The sequence below is a fragment of the Octodon degus genome, unplaced genomic scaffold (genome assembly GCF_000260255.1).
Source record: "Octodon degus isolate 3935 unplaced genomic scaffold, OctDeg1.0 scaffold00004, whole genome shotgun sequence".
NCBI lineage: Eukaryota > Metazoa > Chordata > Mammalia > Rodentia > Octodontidae > Octodon > Octodon degus.
This window is the reverse complement of record NW_004524580.1, coordinates 26,135,647-26,161,313: the sequence shown is the minus strand read 5'-3', so window position 1 is coordinate 26,161,313 and position 25,667 is coordinate 26,135,647.

Genomic DNA, 25,667 nt, shown 5'->3' with positions numbered 1-25,667 from the left:
AATGGGATCACAGGTCCGCATCTTGTACAGCAATTAACCACTAAGAAGAATATATGCAGTGTATTATTTGTTGAAACTGTCCTTCCGATATGATTTGAAACTGTCTCATTGCTATCTGTTTGTCAATAAAACTTTGAAAAAAAAAAAGGCATGTGTCTCAGGATAATAATGTCCATATATGACAGACATACAGCTAACATTATATTGAATGAGGAAAATTAAAAGCTTTTTCTGTAAGAATCAGAACAAGTAAAAAGAAGAAAATGAGGGACATCACATTACCTGACTTCAAAATATACTACAAAGCTATAGCAATGGCTTGATACTGAAATAAGACAGATGCAGAGATGAGTTTAACAGAACATAGAGACCAGAAATGACCCTATAGCCATACATTTATAAACAACAGAGTTTTTGCAAAGGAGGTAAGAATATCAACAAAGGAAATAAGTGTTGCTACTGGATATCCATATGCAGAAAAATGAAAAAAAATAAACTTTTCCTCTCACCATCTACAAATATCAACTCAAAACTCAAAGTCAGTGAGGACTCAGGACATAAAAAATCCTGTGCTGTGACATTCTGTAACTCAGTGGTATACCAAATTTTCTGATCAAGGAGACTATGGGGCCAAAGAGGAAAGTGATCAATGATGTAGAGTGTGGCTAAGGAGAGTCATATGGAGAGAAAACATTCTCTGAGGCTTTCACACAGAGCAAATTGGTCAAGCAATGGCCATGGTTCATCCAGATGGCTGACACTGACAAAAGATCTACAAGGAGCTGTACAGGGTTTCAGGGTAAATCCAGAGGGGAATTTGACTGACCTTGTCAGATACAAAAGTTACATTTTTAGTTATATAGGTCTTGCTTTAACTTGGTCTTAATCATCCAGCAGAAAAGTATAACCATGAGGTATAAAAAGTAAAACAATATTAATATGATGATCTATAAAAGGCTCATGTCAACAACTTCTGACATTTACCAGTTCTGCTGATAGCCCACTACTTATTATAGACTGTTGGACTATATTATGTTATTTTGCTGAATTCAAGTACTTACAATCTTTAGACTGGCTTCAAGTATGAAAAGGTCCTTTACAGACTTTTCCAGATATAACCTCTCTAACCACAGTGGAACACACATCTCTGACAAAACAAAATAAAATAGAGGGATATAAATAAAGGGCTGTTTTGTAGTGAAAAAAATATATAAGTATATGCAAAATAGGATAGATATACAGCTACTTTCTCTCAATTCAATAAGAAGAAAGGTTTGTACTAATATTGTGTAGTCAAGATACCATCTTATCTTATTAATAACCATTATGAAGACAACAATATTCAATGTATTAATTATTATAACTGTCCTACTAATCTGTTTTGAAACTGTTTCATTGCTGCTTTATTTTCTCATTAAAATGAATAAAGTCTTAAATGTAAGACTAGAAACTATGAAACCATTTAAAAGAAAATATATGTGACATTGGAATGGGCAAAGTAATTTTTGGAAATTACCACATAAACTTATAAACAGCATATAAATCAATTCATAGAGTTAAAAGACAATCAAAACAAAATATTTTCTGGAAGAGTGTATTTGCAAACTGTGTGTCAAATAAATAGTATCTAGAATCTATAAGGAAATCAAACAAAAATGACACAAAACAACACTAAATAATCCCATTTTAAATAAACCGAATGCTTGAATAGATATTTCTTCAAAAAGACTTATTAGTGACCAAACGACCAATAGATCTATGAAAAAATAGTATCACTACTCATCATGGAAATAAAGATCAATAGCATGATGAGATGCAACCTAGAATGAATATTACCAAGAAGCCCCCACCCCTCAAAAAATGCTGGTAAAAATACAGAGGAAAATGAATTCTTACATGCTGTCAGAGGCATTATAAATCTGTATAAGTACTATGGAAAATAGTATGATTTCTCAAAACATGAAAACTATAATGATCCAACAATGCCACTACAGGATATATACTCAGAAGCAGTAAAATCAGTATGTCAAAGAGCCATCTGCCCTCTTATGTGTATTTAGTACTGCACTATCACAATAAACAGGGCATGGGATCAACCTTAAAGTCCATCAACAGATGAATAGATAAAGAAATGCGGAATACCATGTAGCCATAGCAGGCTTTGTCTGTCATATTCAATAATATAAATGAACAGAGAGAGCATTACTTTAGAAAGTCACATGTAGAAACTCAAAAGAGAGGATGGAATGATAACTTGGTGTTCTAAGTGCCTGCCTAGCAAGTGTAAGGACCCAGTTTCAATCTCTAGGACCACATGCCATGGCAAACACTGAATCCCAAGTGAGCTGAGCCAGCCACTGAAACTGGGCTTGGTGGTATACACCTGTAATCCCAGTGTAGGGGAGGCTGAGACAGGAAGATCACTGAGTCTGAGCTGCATAGTGAGACGTTGTACCAAATAAATACACAAACCACATAATCTCACTCATATATTGAGTCTTAAAAAAGCTGATCACAGCTGAGCATGGTGGCTGAAGCCTATTACCCCAACACTCTAGGAGGCCAAGGCAGGAGGATCACAAGTTTGATCTTAGCCTGGGCAACTTAGTCAGTTTGTAAAACCATGTCTTAAAATAAAAACCAGGGAAAGGCTGGGGCTGGGGGTAATGGAATGTGAAAATCACCAATGTTTTAAGTGTATATATGAATGTGTCTAAATGAAACCTATTAACCTTATAGCCAATTATGAGAAGCAAAAAATAAACAAAACATTCCTTTCAATGACTGTGGATGAATGTAGCTCAGTGTGGAAAACTAGGGTTCCATCCTCAGTATTCACCTTCAAAAACAAATTTGATAGAGAATAGAAGTACAACAGTGGTTACTGGGACTGGGGAGAGTAGGGAGAGAGGGGGGAGAAGTTGGTCAGTAGATACAACACTGCTGGTGGGTCTGGTGGCCTTCTGCACAATCAGGTGAACGTAGTTAACAACGATACATTGTAAACTTCAAGGTAATCAGAAGAAAGGATTTTGAGTGCACTCACTGTAAGGAAATGATAAAAATATGAGATAATGAATATACTAATTACCCTTAAATGAACATTACCAAGTGTATACACAACTGAAAACATTGTATTGTACTCCATAAATATGCACAATTATTATGATGTATTAATAAAATTTAAAATTCTAAATTAAGAAAGGCAAACATTACTTCTAATGATAGTGTTTTAAAGCATCCTTTCTATGCCCAAATTACTCGCATTAACTTAACTAGCACTATACTGGAATATTAGAAAGGAAAAATCCAATTGTCATTTGCATATGAAATAATTGTCTCTATTGAAAGTCAGAGAAAAATCTAAACACTATTCACATTAATGAGAGCATTCAGAAAGGGGAAAGGATGTAAGAAATAGTTCTCTCAACACTACGTATGAACAAAAGAGATCATCTGTAATAGGCCAACTAGGCATCTGAGGTTTAATACAACAAAAATATCTAAGTCTAGGCTGCAGAAAATTAGAAAATTAATGAAAGTCACAAAAAAAGAAACCTGAAGAAATAGTGATATATCTCTGTTATAGATGGGATTTTTCTAATTTTATATTTATTCTTTTCAATTATATACAAATTCAGAGCAATTTTAGTGAGAGTTCTACTAGGTCCCTCCCAGTACAAAAATGCCCTGGTTTAAAATGCATGTGAAGAATAACGTATTGATAAATAATGAGGTTAAACTGGCATTACTACATAGTGTGTTACTTATGCAGAGGTAGCGAAATATACCTGTAGACTTAACTGAAAAGCCCCCAGACTGATTAATTCTTAATACAGAAGAGTGTTGACACCAAAAATCAGATGGGAAGGAATGAACTAGTCAGTTAAAAGGGTTGTAACAAATGGTTGTTACATGGAAAAATTAAACTGTATCTCTACTTCACAGGCAAGGCAAGTATTTCCAAAAAGGTAATGAGGTTAATGTAAAAACAAAGGAACATTTTTAGAAAAAAGAGGGAAAATCAACAAGTGAAATGGATAGCAAAATGACATATATTTTTAAAAAAGGAAATCACTAAGTCCTTGATAAATGTGAATCAAAGAGAAAAAGTCTTCCATGCAAAAGAAGACCTGCAAACAATTCTGGTAGATGATCTAGCAGATCAGCTGTGTTGGTTACTTTTTCTCGTAGTTGAGACAAAATACCCCATGCCTAAAATGAAGAATAGAAAGGTTTATTGAGCTCACAGTTTGTGGAGGCTTCAGTCTGTAATCAGCTGGTTCCAAGGCACGGTGCAAGAACAGCAAAAGCAACTAGAGCAAAAAGAGGCGGAGCAAGCCTCTCTTCCTCCCTAATATTGTAACCAGGCTCTCCATCCTAGGGAGGGTTCTTCACACCCACAGGACCTCCCTGCCCTCCTCACGCAGAGCCTCAGGATGTTTACAAAGTGAGGCCCCTGTCGCCCTGCTGAGTAGCTTAGCTGAACTCTAAACTTCTCAAGGTGACACGATGAATCAGCCATTACACTAGGCCTAGGTGCGGAGATGTATTGATTGCAACATAGTTTCCAAGGGTGGACAAACCAAAGCCCAGGAACTATATCAATGTTTCTTAAAATTTTATGGAAACAGATGTTGCATGGTACTTTTCCAAGAGGACAGCAAACTTTAGTAACAGTGGGAGAGATCCTACCGCCTACAAAACCTAAATTATTTATTATTTATGTTGAGAGAAAGTTTCCCAATGCTACTTATAACAATTCAGAACCCATTTTTGAAATTAATTACCAAATTAAATTACAGGTACTATTGATAACTAAACATTTAATTCTTATAGTATTTTTATATTTTTAATATTAATCTAACAAAAGCTTATTGAGTGCTTACTTACATAAAATGTTTCTTAATTTTATAATGCAAAGTTTCTCTTTGTCTTCAATTACTTAAATAATTGTTGAGTGCAAGTATGTGCCACTTTGGTATATATATATTAAAATATATAACCATTCTACATATTGTAAGTTCAGAAAGAGATTTAGAATTTTTTTAATGAGTTGAGTGAAATCCTTCCAGTTCAGTGTCCCCATTGTAGCACCATCATTTATTTTTCTAGGATGAAATTCTTAGGGCGCTCAGAAGCCAGAATAGAAAACAGATTTTAAAATACCAGACTGTATAAAAGCATCGAGGTAGGAGGAAGTAATGCTTTCATTTGAGCTCAGGAAGGTGATGTTTGACTGAGCTCTTAAAGGTGAGTGGAAATGTGCCCAGGGGAGTCAGGATAAGACTCAGCTCACAGAGAAAAACCAGAATGTGTGCAGCAATAGAAGCACAAATGACATGGGCAGCAGAACTCGCCGATGCTTCCCCATTGGGCACACGGGGGGCTGAAAGCAGGGGTGTGTGGCTAGCCATGAGAAAGAAATCAGTGACAGAGCTCTGACCCTGTTTTCTGGACATAACAGGGATTTGTGACTTTAAGAAAGGCTTTGTTCCCCTGCAAGAAATAAGAATCCACTGTGCAGATATTGACATTTCTGGGAAATTATTGTAAGTTATAGGGTAGATTATGGGAAAGATGTATTTAAATTGTGACTTTACAAAACTATGGTTTTCATGCCGGCTTGGCATGCAGCAGAGGGTCTGGGCTTTATTCTGCCAGCACTGGGAAGCCCGGGAGGTTTGTAAGCAGCATGGTGACATAATCCGATGTTCTCCAGACAGGGCTTGGGGCACTGAGGACATTCACTTCAAAGGGCTGAATCTGTGTTTGGAAGGTTATTGTCGGCATCCAGGCAAAAGATGATGCAGTCTGAATCAAGACACTGAGTAGACTTTCATGTATGTTCCTGTGATAAAGTGTCCTCTGCTTTTACTCGTTCATGCATATCTGCGGAAATGTTCTGTTCTGGAAGGTAAGGCAAGTGATCCAAAATAACTTAAATAAATGAGCCTTTTCTGGTTGGTATCTGGCTCACTCTTGCTGGTCATTTTTTGTGCTGTTTGTTAGTCCTATTAGCAAATATGAAGAAAGCAAAACTACATATAAGAACCATGAGGAATAATTATGCTTTTAAACCCATTTATAAAACTAAAGTGAAGTCCTTATTAGCAAGGGTTTCACTGTGCCTGGCAATTTTCCTCAGTCATTGACAAGGCAGGCTCCAAGTGTAGGTGGTCGGTCGCAGGTCTTGAGCGATGGAAGAAAGAGAAGAGCAACATGTTTGGAAGACCATGCTTAAAGGAGCCTGTATCCTCAGCTGTTGCCCAGGCCTTTCCTCTGTGGTCCTTTTAGATTAGGAATGGATTTTATGGGAGAACTCACTGCTTTGAATCTCAAGAACCTGAAGTCAATGAGGTAATAAGATTGCCTTTCTTTGTTGCTTTAGAGAGAACAATTATTATGATCCTTTTTTGTATGAGGTAGGAGAAAGAATTTTTACAGAGTGCAAAGAGGATAGTGAAATACAGTAACTTATGCAGAGTAGGGAAAGGAGTTTGAGAAACAAAACAAAACAAAACAAAACAAAACAAAACAAAACAAAACAAAACAAAAAAAACAGTTTACATAGAGTTTTGTCAGGATCCGGTGCAGGTAATTGAGTAAATCAGTATTGTGTATAGTACAGCTTAGATTATTTCAGATTTTATTTTATTTATTTATTCTATTTTTATGAACTTGGTACAGGGTCTACAGGGTGTTCAGGGTCTCACTACTTAGATTGGACTCATAGTGATTCTCCTGTTTTCAGCCTTCCAAGCGCTAGCATTACAGGCACATGCCAACTCACCCCGTCTCAATCACCATCTCAGTGCACCCCAGAGGCGGGGCCAGCACGGCACACTGGGGATCAAACCTCAGCTTCTGTGCTTTGCCTAAGCAGGCACTTTAGTGTGCTGAGCTATCTGGCTGGCCCCATATCTCAGATTTTAAAAGAATATTAAATATTATACTGTCCAATTTCCCTCTATGACTTGAGTGTCCCTTAGGATATTCCTAACAAGTGGCCATATGCATTTATCTTGAGCATTTCTACTTGCTTTTTGAAGCCAACCTGTTCTCAATGAGGGCAAGATTGACATTCTATTACTAACAATTTCCTTGTATGGAGTCCGCATCAGCACACCTGCAGAACTGCATGTTGTTTGCTGATCCATTTTTTCCCTTGTCTTCTTTCCTCCCTTCCTGTATTCTGCCTTTCTCCATTGTGCCTTCACACAAGGACCAAGTGTTAAGCAAATGAGCCTCAGCTTTCTTTAAGTGCAATGCAAATGCTGAAGACCTGTCACTACAACCCTTCCACATCTGCTCAAGAGTTAATATCCCTGTTTATTTGATTTGGTTTCCTTTGTAAAATTTTCAAACAACACCAAATTCCTTTTTGTTTCATAATATAAATACAATCTATTTGTTGTGATCACTTTTTTGATTGGAGTAGCAGGGCCTGTACTTACTCAGCAAGGGAACACTCATTTCAGCATAAGCAAGGTATGTTGTAGGTCCTTGTGAGCTTTTCTGCCTCCAAGCATTTGATTTTGCTCCACAGCTGATGTGAGCTCCTTGTTTTGACATCTTCTTACAGAAAATGACTACCTATCTTTTTCCAGTTCTTGGTATTGCAATTATAAAGTGTTCTTTTAATAACACTATACTTTTGCCCTACTTGGAATATTTTTACCTGTTTATCAGGGATATTACTATGATTTTATGCTTCATTTGCTTAGATCACTCCTAGCCCCTTCTTCCTCTCCTTTTGCCATCAGAAAGCTTTCTTCTCACTGGTAGCCAATTTGCTAAATATCATCTCTTTCCCTCAAAATTCACTTCATTTTCTAACTTTTCTATACTGAATTTGACCTGATCCAGAAATAGGTGAGTTAAGGACTGCTGACAGAGGCAAAAATAGAGAAAATAATGAGATAATGTTGGTCCAAACACCTTATAACTATACTATGACATTCGAGAGCACAACATCATTCCCTGTGTCAGGCATGTTTACAGATGGCAAATCAGTCACAGGCAGTGAGCCTCAAAGAGAATTCTTTCAGGAGCTAAGTGAGAAACCTCACGCTTCTGTGAAAGGCTGGGGCAGTTGCACAGCCTGCTTACCACTTCCCTATCTTTTCTACTTAGGGTGCTCTCGTGTAAGATGTGAAGCTTCCAGCTACAGTGACCACTTCTCATCCCTGGTCCAGGCATTTTCTAATTCACTGCTGTAGGCAGGAAAAGGTCAGGAAGATCCTATTTCCTGATGACGTCACCGAGATGCCCTATCTGGTAGCTTCTGTTCAATGAGAAACCATCCCAAATCTCGGTTACTTAAAATAACAACTATTTATTTAGCAGATGCTTTTATTGCTGGTAGTTTGGGCTGGGCTTGGACTCAGCTTGGTTACCAGGGTCTTCTATATTCAGCTCCTTTTACTCATGAATCTGTAGTCAGCTGATGGGCCGATTGGGAGTAAGAATGAAAGTACAAATATTCAAGATCTCTTTGAAGCTCTGGCCTCAAACTTGCACTCTGCTCTTCCTGATGTATCCCATTAGCTGAAGCAAGACACAAGGCAGAGACAAAGGACAAAAAACAGATTTAGTGTCTGATGGGAAGCATTACAATGAAGCATCAGTGTATCTTCCATCTACCACAAATATCAAAATATCCTGGGACCACCTACCTTTGGACTTTCTGCAACATGACCAATAAATATGCTTCTGAGTTTTTTTTTTAATAGCATGAAACACTTTTCTGTTACCTTTTGCCAATGGGTACAAGCTTCCTTCTAGGTTTCTAGTCTTTGGTCTTCAAACTGAGAAAGTGGCCTTTGAGCTAGAAAAGAATCACCAGTTGAAGTCTTTACTTATCAGAAGAAATGCACCGCTTGTACTGCTAGGAGTGCTGGTATGCTGAGAAAATTGTTTTCCTTTCAATCAACACCACGGAGACTCTGTATTCCAGGGTCTGAGAGAGTTTTCCACTTTTAATTGTTACACAACTCTAGCCAAAGAAGAATTGAGGTGATTGCCATCCCGCAGGGATGTTCTAGATGGCCTGCTCTAGATCCACTGAGCTGCATTTTATTCTGCCAGGCTTTCCAAGCACCTGTCTGCATCCTAGTCTTGCCCACAAGACAGCAAGACTAAGAACCACCCAGCTGGAAAGTCTTCTTTCTTCTCCCAAAAACTGGACCATCTTTCTTGTTTGCCATCGCTTACTATCCTGCCTGAGTATAGCAAGTACTTGTATTAGTGAGATTTCCTACTACTGAGACACAGTACAACCTAAAGGAGGAGAACTTTGATTTGGCTTGTGACTTTAAAGGATTTAAGTCCAGGTCATCGTCATCATCAACTTGAGAATCACTTACTTTAAAAACATCTGTTCTTATAATTCAGGCATCCCACAGAAGAGTAAAGGGCTCTAAGTAATTGATACCTTCCTGGGACTTCATGTTAACCATATTTCTTGCTTCTTGGTGCTCTAATTTATGCCTGAGAGGATGCCCTAGGAGGCACATGGGACATAGTTTGTTCTAGACAGTCCAAAAACATACCTGCCTCATTTTATCTCAGCCTCCTTTGGGATGGGGTTAAGGATGCTTTTCAAATAAGCCAATCCAGACTTCAGAGGTCAGACCACCTTCTCTATCGGTTTTGCACATAATAGAGCCAGATCCGACAACTCATGGGCCCAGGACAGACAGCTTGGGTGGCACCTACACAGAGTCCACTGAAATTATTTGCACCACTTGACCCCAAGCCTATAGACCTGATCTTCATGCCTTGACATTTCTCCGCAACAGAAATTGTCACCACCCACTTATGTGTACAAGCTCAGGTTCATTTGCTCAGCTTTGCTTGTTCACCACTGACTAAATCAAAGGGGACTGCTTATTTTGATAAGGAGGAAAAAGGATTGATTTAAAGTGAGCTTCTAGGAGACAGAGGAGCTCCATCACCCAAATTGCTCCCACCCCGTGTACAGGTATGTTAGGGAGTTCTGTACCAAGGATGATAGGGGAGGGAAGGCAGTGCAACAGCAGACACGTACGAGCATCTTGCACTCCTCTGCACCCAGATTGCTTCTTCCTTTACCCTGTGGAAGTGAAACTGGGCTTTTATGTTCTGGTTTTAGCTTCTGTATAGTTTGTCCATTTAAGTGGGCTGAGATGGGGTGGTGCTTGATGCCTGAGGACATTTGGAGAAGCCATGTGTCTCCAAAGAGAAAATAATCTAACTTGTAAAGCTATATTTTGTCGTGCTGTTTATAAAGATATGATAGTTACAAAACTATAACCACAGCAACCAACCAGGATCCTAGGGCTTCCTGAGCACCCCAAATCCTGTCCACAGTATGCACCCCCATTTGTGGGAACAGTGGGTACAATGGGACTTCTCTCCAAGGGCAGGGAGCTCCAGAGCCGTAGGCCTTACGAAATCTCCATAATAATAAAGCCTTTTTAGTATACAGTGTGCTGCTACACTCTGGCCAGTGCCCAGGGAAAGTCCTAAATGAAGACAAAAAATTAAAAAAAAAGGTTTTCTTTTTTTCGCAGGACTGAAAATAGAAAGGTTTTTAAAAAGATGGAATTTATGGACAGTTGGGAGAAGAAGAAAAGCTATTAATTGTTGGCAAAATGAGAAACTGGATAAGGAACTGGAGGCTTTTGAAATGGGGGAAAAGAAACATAAGAAGAAACAGAAGGGGGAAATACAGGATTTTGGACAGCTTCCAGTGGTGTCTTAAAATTGTTAATAGGTGAATTGGAGGGCTGGTCAAATAGCTTAGCAGATTAAAGCACCTGCAAGCAGGCACAGGGGCCGGGGGTTTGATCCTCAGGCCTGTAGTGCCGGTCCCACACCGGGGTGCGCTGAGACGGCGATTGATATGGGGCGTGGTGGCACGCTCCTGTAATCCCAGATCTTGGGTGGCTGTAAACAGGTGGATCACTATGAGTGCAATCTAGTAGGAGACCTTGAACACCCTGTAGACCCTTCCCTAAAACACACACACCCCAAAGGAAAAAAAAAATAGGTGAATTGGGTTGGGAGAAGTTTTCATTTCTCCATCCTGACTTTTAGACTCCTGCAGCCAATTCTCATGAATGGCTCAGGCTGAGAACTACCTTACTAGAAAGCTCTCCCTCAAGGTAGGGTTTTGGCCCAACGGCACTTGAACTCCTGTGATAGCTGATTGTGATGTCACTGCGAATAGGAATACCTAGGTGATGGGTTCAGCACACTTTTGGGTGTGGGTGGATGGTGGATTTACTGACATTGAAAGACCAATCTCTCATGTGGACGGCACCAACAAATAGGGCACCAGCTTGCAGTATAAAAAGGGAAAGACGAAGGAGGCCTTGACCCAGTCTTCACCATCACTGCTCTTGGACGTCTATCTTCAGCCTTCTGGGACAGACTCTTCAGCCTTCTGGTGCAAACTCTTTGACTTCCTGACAGAAACTCACATAAGACGTTTCAGGGAGCTCCAGGCCTTAGACTTGTGCCTGCATCCTTCAGACCCCAGTGATCAGATGAACCTTTTGCCTTCTTCCACACTTATAGGGCCGTTGTAAGCCTACCTTGTAAATCTTGCATATATTCATATGCTTTATCATATCATATTTTATATCTGTTGCTCTAGTGAGCCCTAACAGGTAGGACACCTCTGAGATGATAAAGCTTCTTAGAAATGCAGCATCTCAGGCACCCACAAACCTGCTTCAAATCCAACCTTTTAACAAGGCTCCCAGGTGATCACATTAAAGTTAGAGAGGTTGGGGCTGGTGAGATGGCTCAGTGGTCTAAAGCACCTAATTAGAACAAGCTTAGCAAAGCACAGGGACCGCGGTTCAATCCCCCAGCACCACATGCCAGCCCGCCCCGCCCCCTGGTAGGCTGAGCTGCCCCCCCCAAAAAATAAATAAAAAATAATTAAAAAATTAAAAAAAATAAAGTTAGAGAGGCATCAATAACATCCAAACTTTTGACTGTATTTAAAATGCAACTTCAGGCTGGGCATATAGCTCAGAGGTAGAGAGCTTGCCTAGTATGCACAGAGTTCCTGGTTTAATTTCCAAAAACAAAAGGAAAGAGAGAGAAAGAGAAGAGAAGAGAAATATGTATATATATATATATATATATTTTTTTTTTTTCCCTTTACATACATACATTTATGAATTTAGTGTTTTTCCCATCTTAACAAGCAACTATCATACACCATGGTCAGAGCTTTTGTCGTTTGAAACATGACAACAAAACAAATTTTAGTTTCCTTCTTTACAATTTCATGGAAAAATAGACTTGGTTTTACCAACTTCTTTTTTTTTTTGTGGAACTGGGGATTGAACTCAGGCCCTTGTGCTTGTCAGGGAAGTGCTTATTCCACTGAGCCATCTCCCTGGCCCCTTTTACCAACTTCTTGCTTTTAGCATCCAGTTGTTTTTTCTTAGCTTAAGATGTATGTACACCTTTGAAATTATGGCTTCACTTTGACATTCACAAGTAGTCAGCATCACTGCTTTTGCCCTTTGCTGCCACAGAGCAAGTGTTACTTGAGTATACAAACTGAGACACCAGGATAAGCCATCTGCTATCCACTAAGTGACTAACTGGAAGGCAGCGCATATAGCATGGGTACAGGGACTTTCAGGCCCTGATCAAACAACCCTGAGCATGACTCAGGCCCTGTGTTATGCAGAAAGGGACACCACTTAAAACTTGTTGGTTGTAAATGGATAGAACTGGAGATCATCATGCTTAACAAAATAAGCCCAACTCCAAAAGACAAGTAGTCCATCTCCTCTGTCGTAAATGTGGAGTCCAGAAAGCCAAGATTCAATATGGAGATAGAAGCAAGAGTACAAGTGAAGATGGAAGGGGTCGGGTGAAAGACCCCCGGAGCAAGTAGGGATGATGGAAGTATGGTGCATGTATTTATGAATATGCCACAATAAAATCCATTATTTTGTATAATGAAGATGCAATAGAAACGTTTAAAAACAAGCTTGTACTTCTGGAATTTTCCATTCAGTATTTTTAGACCATGGTCACCCTCAGGTAACTGAAGCTGTGGTAAGCACAATGACATCTAAGGGGAGACTCCTCCCTAAATGTCCTAGGAATCCTGCACCTCAACACTTCTTCAGAAAATCTATGTTTTCTGATTTTTACTACTAAAATCAAATGTTATCTCTTCTCAATTGCAGGGAGAAATAATTCTTCTTCTGTTTTGTTCCCCACCTTGTCACCTAGGACTTTCTTGGGTTATTTCATTTACCATTTAATTCTTTTGCCATGGTATCCACCCATCTTGCGCTTCTGCAGAAGAACACCACAGAGTGAGAAATTTCTAAAGGATGAGAGGTCCTGGGGCTCATTCTTCTGGGGCTGGCAGGCCAAGAACATGGTGGGAGACTCAGGGAAGGGCATTTGTGCTTCCCCACCTCACAGCAGAGGGTGGAAGAGCAAGAGAGTGCAACAACCAGAGGACAAGAAAGGACTAAAGGTCTTTTGTAGGGCCAGCCAAAGATCTCAGCGGATTAAAGCACCTGTTTAGGCAGATACGCCAGGGTTTGATCCCCTTCGTGCTGTGCTGGCCCCACCCCCACTCGCGGGGCCCGCTGAGATGAGGACTGAGACGGCGTGGTGGCTCGAGCCCGTAATCCCTGTGCTTGGGAGGCTGAAAACAGGAGCATCACTGTGAGTCCGATCTGTGTAGTGAGATCCTGTAGACCCTGCACTAAACACAAAAAAATAAATAAATGTCTTTTGTGATAAAGCCAGTCCAGATAACTTACCCACTCTTGTGATAACAATATGATTCATAACAAAGACAGAGATGACTGGGTTCCACCTCCCCGTGGGGTTGGATTGGGGATCTAGTTTCCAACATACAAACTTCACGAGACACATTTAAACCACAGCCAGCACCAAGATCTCATTCCTCTTGCAAATGGACCTCTGTTGCTTTCAAGAGCTCTCAGAAGCAGGCACCAGGAATTCCTCTGTGGCTCCCTACAGACAAGCTCACAGTAGGTGCTCAGAGGAAATTCGTTAGATCCATAAATTATGTCCTTGAGGAGATTTAATCCAAAAATTCTAAAATCTAGTTAATTTTAATAGCTTATGCATCTGGGACGAATGTGAACGAAAACCTCAGAAATAGATATAAATGACAAATGAAAGTGCTTTCCTGGCTATGGACCTGTGCCTAAGTACTTAGGAAAAACTGAAAATTAAAGGCTCTTGCTGCTTGTTTTGTTGAATAATACATCTGCAAACTAGAAAACTGCATGTCTATTTTATTTACCAGCACAAATGCCCATTTGCTCACAGACTTAGCTGTTTGCAAGCAAATTTTGTTCCCATGCAAAACAAATGTAAATTTGGCATTAAACAAGTGCCAATTATTTCCTGAATGTGGAAGCGAAAGGAAGGGTGATTTAACAGATAGAGGCTCTGGCCACGGAAGCAGAAAAGGCGGCCTAGCTCAGCTGCACGGGCTTTTTCATCACATGGAGAGAATGTTTAATCTGCTTAATTGGGTGGGCATTCACTGTCCATGAGCAGAGATCCAGTGTTCCATGTCTTTGTCTTTCCCTAGGAGATGGCTGCGGTGACCTTCGAGGGTCTCCTCCACTCACTGGTGGAAAATGGGAAGCTAATTTGGGCTTGTTCTCATGTTTCTTTCATGCAGTGGAGGGAATTCACTTGATAAGCCCTGTGTCGGTTTTTATTGTGACGCCTGATTACTGTGATTAATTTTAATACTACTAGTTACCATTTATTAAGGGCCTGTGAGGTGCCAGGCATTGCAGTTATGGAACTTCAGGCTCCCTTTCTCTGGCTGAAGTTTTAGCCTCACCACAACAGCGTGTTTGAGGCTGTCTTGGCCCTGTTTTGCAAATCAGCAAACAACGACTCAGCTTCAAGTCCTACTGGTGAGTGCAGGAGGCCAAATTGCGAATCAGGTCTATTTGCTCTAAAACCCCTGCCCATCTTGCCCGTGTGCGGCAGTCCCTTGTTTAATTCCAAATACTGACTTAATCCTTTTCCTAGTTGGCCTTATCTATTGCTCTGAAAAGGAACCCTGTTCCATTTTTACGAGGGCCTTAGAGGGAAGAGGCAAAGTCCATCCAGCTAGCACCTCCTCTGCTTTCCTTGCTCCTCACCCTGCTTGCTTCTAGCTCCCTGGACTTCCGTGTCCCTGGGAGCACGGGGTGTCTTGATTCCCACTGCTATCTCCAGAGCACCACTTATGCTGGGTGGGTACTGCCAGCCTCGCCTTCAGGTCTCCATCATCATCCCATAGTTAGGTGAGTCCTCTTTTCTCTGATACACACGCACACTTAAATTCACCCTTCTTTTTTTTTTTTTGTATTTTAGGGAGGGGTCTACAGGGTGTTCAGGGTCTCACTACTAGATCAGACTTGTAGTGATTCTCCTGTTTACAGCCTCCCAAGAGCTGGGATTAAGGCGCGTGCCACCACGCTCAGTCTCAGTTGCTGTCTCGGGGACCAAACCCCAGCCCCTGCGCCTGCTTGTAGGTGCTTTAATCCTCTGAGCTGTTTGGCCCGCCCTACCCTTCTTATATGCTAGACATTTCACACAATAGCATCGAATATGATGAAATAGCCCCTGCGCAGGTCCTCAAGTGCTTCAGATGACTCAGTCTGCTTTTGGGCTGTAGCTCAGTGGTTGACTGTGTTTGCTATTATTAATAATTCAATATGCATGTAGTATTAATTAAATTCCAGGTACTGCTACAGGCTGTAGATATTTAGCGTCAATGGAAGAGTCAGTCCCTGGCCTCAAGGAGCTCACCCAGATACCTGTCATACCCCTAGCACTGATCTCGGATCTGAAGGTACAAGGATACCAAACTTACCATTTTCATTCAGGCGATTATCCACTACTATCCACTGGGAATGCAAAGTTAATAACAATAATTGTAGTTACTGAACATTTATTATGAATTACAAACTTTCCTAAGCCCTTTATAGACATTAACTAGAATTCACCCATATTACGGCAGTTTTGCTAAGGAGAGAAATGGTAAGGGAATGAAATAAGGGCTGATATGTGAAAACAGGAAATGAATCCAGTTAAAACTTTTGTTCTTTGTTTCTCCAAGGAAATATATTAATGAGCAAAACCTTTCATGAGTAAAGATAACCTCTGAAGATATATTTGTAGGAACAGGAAGTTGGAAATCTCCACAATGTCTCACCCCAGGAGAATGTTAAGTACACGGGAATGCATTAAAATCCTGAGGAGCTCAATTAGCACTTGGTCCACAGCAAGCCCCACCTGGCCCTGTGCTGGCCCTGTGCTGGCCCTGCAGATGCCTGGCTGCCCACTCCAGGCAGAGCAGCACAGGCTGGCCGGGTCTTCACTGTGTCTTTCTGCACCTACATTTGCACTGCTGGAGTGTCAATATTTTTCCAACCTTACATTTTTTCTTTTGGGCAAACAGTCTCACTGACACACAAACTGTACATAATTTGAGAGGCTTGAAACATAAAGCTGGGCATATTGTGAATTTTAGAATCACAAAGAGGGAGCTTATGTGCCCGAATAGGAAAATTCCTTTCCTCCACTTAATTTCAGGGTTTCCATGATAACTGAAAGTAGAAAGGTCAGGGAGAGACTGCAGAGCACTCCCCCACAGGGACATGAAGAATCTTTGTGTTCCTTGGATCAGGTTTATCCTGGACATCACCTCGCTACCAGTGGCCCAAGATTATCCTAGTCAAATGATCTCTGTTTATGACTCCAGAGATAACAAAGAAAGAAAAAATAAAGAAAAAAAAAAGAGAAGCATTCTACTTTTGTTTTGCCAGTAACACCATAAGCTAGAACTCAATGGATATTTCACATAATTGTATTACATAGGTGATGTGGGTAGGTAGGGTTTTATGACATATCAAAGTAGGAGAAATAGCAGAACAACAATATCTCTGTATGACAGGATAAGCTCAAATCTTACAACTATAAGCTTACAAATTCTGTGTAAGCTTGGTAGGTGTATCATATGTCAAGGGGTGTCTTTTGTACATCACTCTGATTGATAATCCAAGTTTAGTTGTTAACTTATCTTTTCATTCTCTCTCTCTCTCTCTCTTTTTTGTAGTTTAGGGAAGGGTCTACAGGGTGTTCAGGGTCTCACTACTAGATCGGACTCATAGTGATCCTCCTGTTTACAGCCTCCCAAGTGCTGGGCTTACAGGTGCGTGCCACAGTGCCCAGTCTCAGTTGCCATCTCAGAGCGCCCTGGGGGAGGGGCAGGAATGGCACGGCAAGCCTGGGGATTGAACCCCTGGCCCCTTAGCCTGCTTGCAGGCACCTTCGTCTTCTGAGCTATTTGGCTGGCCCTTCTTTCTCTATCTTTCTGACATGTATGTGTGCATTCCTAAAAATGACTCTAATTTGAAGAGCAGTAAGGTATAAATACATTAATTAAATGTTTACATATTTTCCCCTTCCTGTCATATCTTTTGGACTGTCCAGAGCTTCAGTCTTTGTTTTTCCTCAGCAGAAGTCATGCTTCCTCAGGTCTGAAGATGATTTCTCTTGACATAAAGCAAACAATTAGGAGTTGCAGGGAAGCAAATGCTCACAGTACTGGTCTTTGGTGTCAAACTACGGTTGAAGCCTAAGGAGTGGGGACAAAGTGCTGGAGAGCTGAGGGCCAGAGATGGGCAATTGCCAGCTTCTGATTCCTGTGCAGATGGACCAATTATCCCAAGATTGTCCTGGGGTGAGAGCCCTGGGTCAAGAAAAGAATTGCAAAACCGAGAGTCAGGTAGCCAAATCAGTGAAAATATAAAGAACAAAACAGAAGCCAGTCCTCAGGATAATACCCTGAGAGTCCAAGAGAAGGTGCTAGAAAGGCAAAAATATGATTTTCTGCTGTTCATATGGCTGTACTTCTATTTGGCTTGAAATTTTCCTTTGCCATAGAAGTTCTCTTGTTTCCTGGGGCTGCCCAGGCAGCTGGTGACATCATACAGCTGTGCTTCATCTTAACTGTGATTTGTCCCTTTGTGTCCATGCAGCTTCCAGAGACTGCACCCTTGGAAGCCCTGAGCTTGTGGCCAGGAGTGGGTGATGCAATATGAACTCAGCACCAGGCCTTGAAGGATGCACCAAGGGCAGCCGCAGCATCTAAGAGTGAATGGTTCTTCTAAACAGGGATTCAAGGTAGCCGTTGTGATTGCACATGAAAGCACACAGGGAGATGGGGAGAGAGAGCACTTTTCATACCCAAGCTGGCCCCGAGCAATTTCTGTGAAATGGTTGTCATTTTACAACAAACGCACTCAGCGTTGCTTCTAGCATTAATAAAATTATTATGCAAAGTAGTTGCCTTTGCAGTCTACTGATAATTTTCTCTTTTCTTTTACACATCAAAAAGAAGCAATGCCTTTTACTCATCTTAAAATATACCACCTATCAGGTCTTCCTTAGAAATTCTAGCAGCTCTTATGTTTTAGTCACTGATGAAAACATCTAGCATCTTTGTTTATCATTCATTCATTCATTCATTCATTCATTCATCCATCCATCCATTCATTCATTCATTCATTCATTCATTCATTCATCCATTCATTCATTCATTCATTCATTGATCCATCTAAAAGAACCATTAAGGGGACATGGTCTTGGTTTCTTCATAATATATTAAAAATCAAGAAACTACTGTGTCAGTAGCCATTCTAGATTGAAGAGATCAAGAGACCACACTGTGTAAAGTCATAGAAGAATAAATTATAAATAAGTTGAATTAAGTGAGACCTACATGTGGAAGGACATGTCAATCCATGTGGTGAGGAAAGCTACCAGGGCACCTTTTATAAGGGAAGTTTGAAAGGGCTAGGTGCTGATAGCTCTTCTTCTAGCTAAGAAAAAAAAAAGAAAGAAAAGAAAGCAAATTTCTGAGTTTAGCAGGGTAGCAGAAGTTCCAACAGCAACAAGCTACTATTTTAACAGAAAAATGGAGCTGGAGTGAAAATGCAGCCAGATAAGAGGGGTAGAAGGTGGAAGGGGCCAGGGTTACAGCTCAGGGGTATGGGGCCTGCCTAGCAAGTGCGAGGTCGTGAGTTCAATTCAAGGTACAAAAGAAGAAGAAGGAGGATGAGGAGGAGAAGGAGGAGGATGAGGAAGAGAAGGAAGAAGAGGAAGAGGCGGAGGCGTAGGAGGAGGAGGAGGAGGAGGAGGAGGTAGTGGGACAGAGAGGTAAAAACCAGCCCCACAATACTTAGAAGTGCAGCTTTTCTGAGAATTGAGCCTGGTCAGGAGGACCATCACAGCCTGGGACCATCCTCATGTGGTGGAGAAGTACTATAGTATATGTGCTTATCTTAGGTAGTAAAGAGGTCAACAGAATTCCCAATGGACTCTGACTTCTAGGGACAGTTCTAGCAACAGGTCAGCTGCCACCCAGTAGAGGTTTCAATGAGGATTTCACTACTTACCATGTTTTTGATAGGTGGAAAACTTTACCAGCTCCTTCCTTGGGTAGAAAGTGAGCAATCCATACTCATAAGGGCATGCGCTTAGCATGTTGCCTGCACCCGATGGCACACACATTTTGACATTTCCAAGAGATGACTTTATCTTTTTAATTCTCTAACTTATTTTCAAGAGCCCTGAGCAGTAACTACTACTGCCAAGTTAGGAGTGTCATGTATGTGCAGATTCATTGTGTCTGGAACCAGACACACCGAGTATGAATGCTGGGGTTATGAAGACTGGATCTTGGACCTGTGACTCAGAGATTCTGTGCAGAAGATTGAAAGACTCAAAAGAACCTCAGGAAATCTCGGCTTCTGGACTACTTTTTCAAATCCTCTTTCTGGTACTTTTCATTTCTCCAGCAGTGTTGGAAACTTGCTGCTTACTGAGGTCATTCTTATTTGCCAAATGTAAGTATTTTTTCCTTCAAACTTCATTCACCTCAATTCTTCTGGAATGCTTAAAATGTTCACTCACATTCCCCTTCGAGATCTTTTTCTGTGGTCCTCGGGAGAACACCCCTTCATGGCTGCTCCCCTATCTCTTTCTTGACCATCTTTGCCTCTGCACTGTATTTATCAAAATTGTCCATTAAAGTAAAAGCTACTTTACTTTAATCATAACTAAATCATTCTTATTTTACACCTGAAAAAAACCGATACTTAGAGAGAGGTGTTGCCTAAGTCACATAACTAAGCTTGTATTTAAACACCGAACTGTGTGAATCCTGGTACACTCTGTTACCTTCCCTGTGAGGTTAAACGAGATCATAGGAATAAAGAGGTCATTCTAATAAAAATAATCTTATTAAAATAACTGATGACCATGTGGATTTTATACCATGCTGGACACAGTTCACAATCTTCACATATATTTAACTCTAACCTTTAAAGAGGTAGGTAGGAGACAGATACTGCTACTTTATTTTACAAATGAGGTATCCAGGATTCAGTTTCTTAAAAATGCCAAGCAATTGGGCTTTCTTCTGTAGGTAATTTTAGACCTTCAAAAATATTCTTAAGAACAAAGATAAGTGATGGGACCCTACTCAGTTATTACAGAAATACAAATCCCAGGAATATGAAAGATGGAGTGAAAAGATTACAGAAGAGCTGGGGGCTGTCAGTATGCATGTAGATTTAAATGACCAAGGCTGGAGTAAGGCACAACAAAGAGCAAAGAGAGGAAGGAAAGTCTTTCGCCATATAGGAGATAATTATCATCAAGATTTGCCGACTGTCTGTTGGTACGTGGTAGGAAGCACAGGAACAGTGGTTCAAAGGTCCTTTGCATGGGAGTCTATGAGCAGTGTACTGGGTTAGCGACATTCAGAAATTCAGGTATTCAGCCTCTAACTCTGGCCTTGTGCCCTATTAGTGTTAATTAACAGGGTTTGCCAGGGAAGCTGGTCCCCTGCCAGGACTGCGAGGCTTCTCCTGCTTCCTCCAGCTGAGGCTTGCTGCGCTGCCACCTTTTCCCTGCAGACCCTTTCTGGCCCAGGGAAGAGGGTTTCAGCTGCTGGCTCAGAGGCCACTTTACAAGTGCTGTTCAGCGACAAGGCAACACCATTCCCCTTGTGCCAGACACCAGCTGGTCCCTTGCTGGGAAAATAAGAACTTAAAGCTGTTCTTGGCTGAGTCTTCAGCTCCTTGGCAGCACTGAGGCCATAGATTTTGATTCCCAGCCCCACCCTGCCCATCCCCACCTGTACTTTCTTGATTGATGCTAAACACTGCAACGCGTATCAGCACTGGGCAAGCGTGACTTTTCTAGAGGCTTTCTTCTCCTTGCTTTTTGCAATGGCTGTCCTGTTTGGAAGCTAATGTATTTATTGTGTGGCCACTCAAACTGTGCCAGGTTTAGAGGAGCTGCTGTGAGTAGAAGGATGAACAAGGAGTCTGCCGATCCTATGAAATTCTTGGGCTTCTGGAAGCAAAAGGAGTGAAACAATAACTATGAAGGAGAATAATATATACAGCAGGAGAAGAAGAGCTCAGAATATGATGGGAGGGAGAAGAAAGGGAGGGCTTGGGAAATCTTGTCTTGGTTAGACAGCAGTTGGTTGGGCATTGTCAAGGCACACGTCCCAAAGCACCATAGCATGCAGGATGGTCTGTGACAAGAAAAAGGTATCTAGGGTAAGAGCACAAGTGGGATTGTGAGCAGTCAGTGGCATAAGAAAACCCCCTTTCAGAGCCAGGAGACAGTGAGGTCGTAAAGATTTGGGGATCCATAAAGATTCCTTTGCATTCATAGTATAGAATACATGTGCAGGGATGGGGAAAGGTTTGGGAGACAGTGGTGAGATGCTGCTGAAGAGGGGAAAAGGGAAAAATCATGAATAGCCTTCAATATGATGATTTAGAGCTTGGGAGTTATTCCCATGGCAGTAAAAAGTCCTTAGCAGTTTTAAGGAGAGATGGAATGTGTCAGACTTGCTCCTCAGAAGTTTTACTGCTGCACTGCAGAGATTAGGTTGGAATAGGCAAACAGATGCAGAGAATCCCATTAGGAAGTTTTTATAGCCAGGCAGGCAGGAGCTGCGGAGAATGGCACAGAAGCAGGTATGGAGGAGAGAGTGGCGGGCGAGCAGAATCGGGGGACTTCTTGGAGTTCATGCGATTTAGTGACTGACAGAATCTGAGTGAAAAGCCTGAACAGTAGAACTTGACCTTCTCTTTGAAAATTAGTTGAATGAAACATACCTGATCACATTACCGCCATGATCTCCCAAGACACTAAATTTAATTTCTCTTCAATTCCTTGTCTTGAAGTCTCTTTTTGAAGTAATGCCCTCTAATAATATTAAGTTAACCCTTCCACCCTGAATGAATTTGTGCATTGGCAAAATCAAGCGTCCCGACAGGCCTTCACAGGTTATCAGTGGCCACAGGAGCGCTGCCGTTTCCTCTCTCCCAATTCTGAAAGCTTTTCCACTCGCAGTGTGTTGAGAGGCCTAGTGGTCCCCCTGGGGGAAGATCACGTGGGATTTGATGCACCTCTATGGTGAGAAAGAATAATTCTTAAAGCTTACCGAATCTTCACTCAAGCAAGAGGCCTACCAGCTAACTGGATCATCAGTCAGCATCTTTTGCTTTTTCGATTGAAATGTCACCTGATCTTCAAGCACCATCCACACGGAATCAATACTCAGCACTCTCAGCAGTCTTCGCTCCCTCTTATTGAGATCCAGTCCTATCCATGCTGTTCATTTGTTTCATTCATTCAAGAATTTATTGAGCCACTGGCTGTGCCAGGTACTGCAACAGTCTTGGGGAGATGGCAAGGGCAAGAAAGACCACAGGGAGCTTCCCTTTGGGCAGAGCAAACAGAATGAACAAGTAAGCAAATCCGCAAGCTGGACTGTTTCTAGAGGCTCAAAGGGTACAATGGGGCAGGGAGGCTACTACTTGGGCAAAGAGAAAAATTTATCCTTCACGAAACTGACATGATGCTTTTGCTTTGATAAAAGGACATAAAAGAGTGAGTGTGACAGGAACTAAAGATGGCTGATAAGCCCAGACCGGTCAACATGAAAGCCCCAAGGGAGTCTCAAATGAGCAAACAGAGATGCCAGCCCTGTGGGGCTGTACAGGTGGTGCCTTCTGGGCAGGTGTCCTCAAGCAGGGAGAAGTTGGGCTTGTCCAGTATGGATAAATGTTCCAGTGTGTCTGTTTCATAGTTATATCCAGTTGACTTATTTTATTCTCTACTTTCCATATTGGCACTCCATGGGTTTCCAGGATAATTGGATTATTTGCATACATATTGTTTCCTGCTAAAATTCTACACACCTCGAGGGCAAGGGTATGTCATATACTTCATCTGTTTTCCCCACAAGTTCCAGCACAATGCTAGAAACATTACTAGGTGCTCAATAAATTCTTTCTAGTTCAATTGAATTTGCAGTAATAGGGTCATTTTTCATAATATAAAGTGTGAACAAAAGGAGTATCTAGTGAATAGCACAATGACGCTACAAAACAAGGTCCTAAAACAGACAAGTTGTTCCACCAAGACTTGAAGGATACATTTTCTTTTTTAATGCTTGTCATTCCCAAAGTTGTTAAAGAGCCATGAGAGTTTAGGAAGTCATTTTCTATGACAGCTGTCTACATTTTGGAGAGGAAGGAATTTTCCAGGACATGCCATTGGTAATTGCAATTGATGCCATTCACTGCTGAAAAACAAGAGTGTGGGAAAAAATAGGAAATTTAGTTTTTGTATCCAATAGCCCAGGGAAAGGACAAGGAGGAAGGGCAAGAGTAGCAGCCCCAGGACAGAGAAGGACCATGACCCAGAACCCCAAATCTAAGCAGGTATGCTCTGAGCAGGGAATCTGGACAATGGTCAATAGGAAAAGAGACACAGGTGGAGGAGTGGACCAAGCCAGATGTCCACCTACATTAACCGAGGTGGCCAAACCAGGGATAGAAGGAAGATGAACAGGAGAGTGAGACAATAAGGAGCGTAGTTAGTCCCAAAGCAAGAAATCATGGGATCCTAGAGGATCATCTTGGAGAATGTCAATAGGATGCCTGCTTAGAGCCACAACATAATTTTTAACTTGCTTCCATTAGCGGCCTCTTAGATGTACATTCTGTGACATTAGCCGACAGTGTGATGTTTTATTTTGTGTCCTCTCTTGACATCATATTTTTCTGTTATATGGATCTTTGTGGCTATGACCTCTGTTGCCATGGTAACACTTAAAAATACATTATCACTTCAAAGTGTTCCATCACGCACTTAATTATGTTAGGCAAGATTGCAGCTTCCTGTCTTACTGGATTCTTTTTCTCCTCTCTTTACTGGCTTAGGAGAAGCAAGCTCCAATGCCAGAGAGCACTGCCTGGTGAGGAACTGAGGACATGCTCTAGTTGTCCCCTGGCAAGGAGCTGAGGCTGTCACTACAGCAATCTATGCAAGCTGAGTACTGCTGATAGCTGTGTAAACTTGAAAGAGCATCCTTCTCTTGTCAAGGGTCAGATGAGATCCAAGCCCCCATCAACATCTTGGTTATAGCTTTGAAGGCTCTGGAGAGGATGTAGCTAAGATACATCCTAAGTCTGACCTATGGGAACTGAAAGATAATAAATATTTGTTGTATTGCTTTGAAGTTGCTAATTTTTTAGTAAAAGCTTTATATAGTAAAAGATCCCTGCAACAACTTTGTCTATGCATACTATCTGACACAACGTTAGCCCTCTTTGTTGGAAGTCTTGGCGTTGTGCTCCTCCTCAGATGCTGGTGACAAGGGTGAACAATGACTGGCTTTTTCTCCTCGGATCCTTGAACAGCATTGGGGCCATGTTTAATACATGTCCACTGGTGACGTTTTCTCCCACAACTTTTCAGATAATTGATGCCAAACTGATTAGCTTTTTGATGGGGAACCAGAGGGTAGAACTTGTTTTGCAAGTGTCTGAATCTGAAACAGATCACAGGGAGCTAAAAAGTGACAACTACATGATGCTGTGTATTGAAAGCCAACTTTTCAGTGGAATCTTCTTGATTATCAAGGTCCTTCATTTTTACAGTCACTGGGAAAATTTTTGAAAAGATCTATTTCCTCTTATGGTTTACTTTCAAAAGCACTGCCTCTCATTATGAATAATCAAACACCACTCTGGAGAAGGACAGCCATTTAGCTTTTAAGACCTACTGTTCAAGTGAAGAGTAAAATATTCCTTTCATAAAGCTGATGTGATGCTTTTTCTTGGATAATTTAATACTTTGAAAAGTGGCAATGTTCTTGCTCCAACTTCTGGTTAACTAATCTGTTCGAGGAGCTGCTTTGCTGAGAACATTCCAATGATTATTTAAAAAAAATTTTTTTTGAGTTTCTGAGACCAAGTACTTATTCCTTTCCTGGTTGTTGGTGTTTGACATTATTATTGCTTTTGTTCCTGGTACTATGGATTGAATCCAGTGCCTTCCACTGAGCTAGCACCCCTGTCGTCGTCTTTTTTTTGTTTTGAGAAGAGTCACACTAAGTTACTCTGATGCTCAGGCTACGCTTGATCTTGGATTTCCCCTGTCTCAGGCTTTCCCAGTCTTTTCTTCTTCTTCTTCTTCTTCTTCTTCTTCTTCTTCTTCTTCTTCTTCTTCTTCTTCTTCTTCTTCTTCTTCTTCTTCTTCTTCTTCTT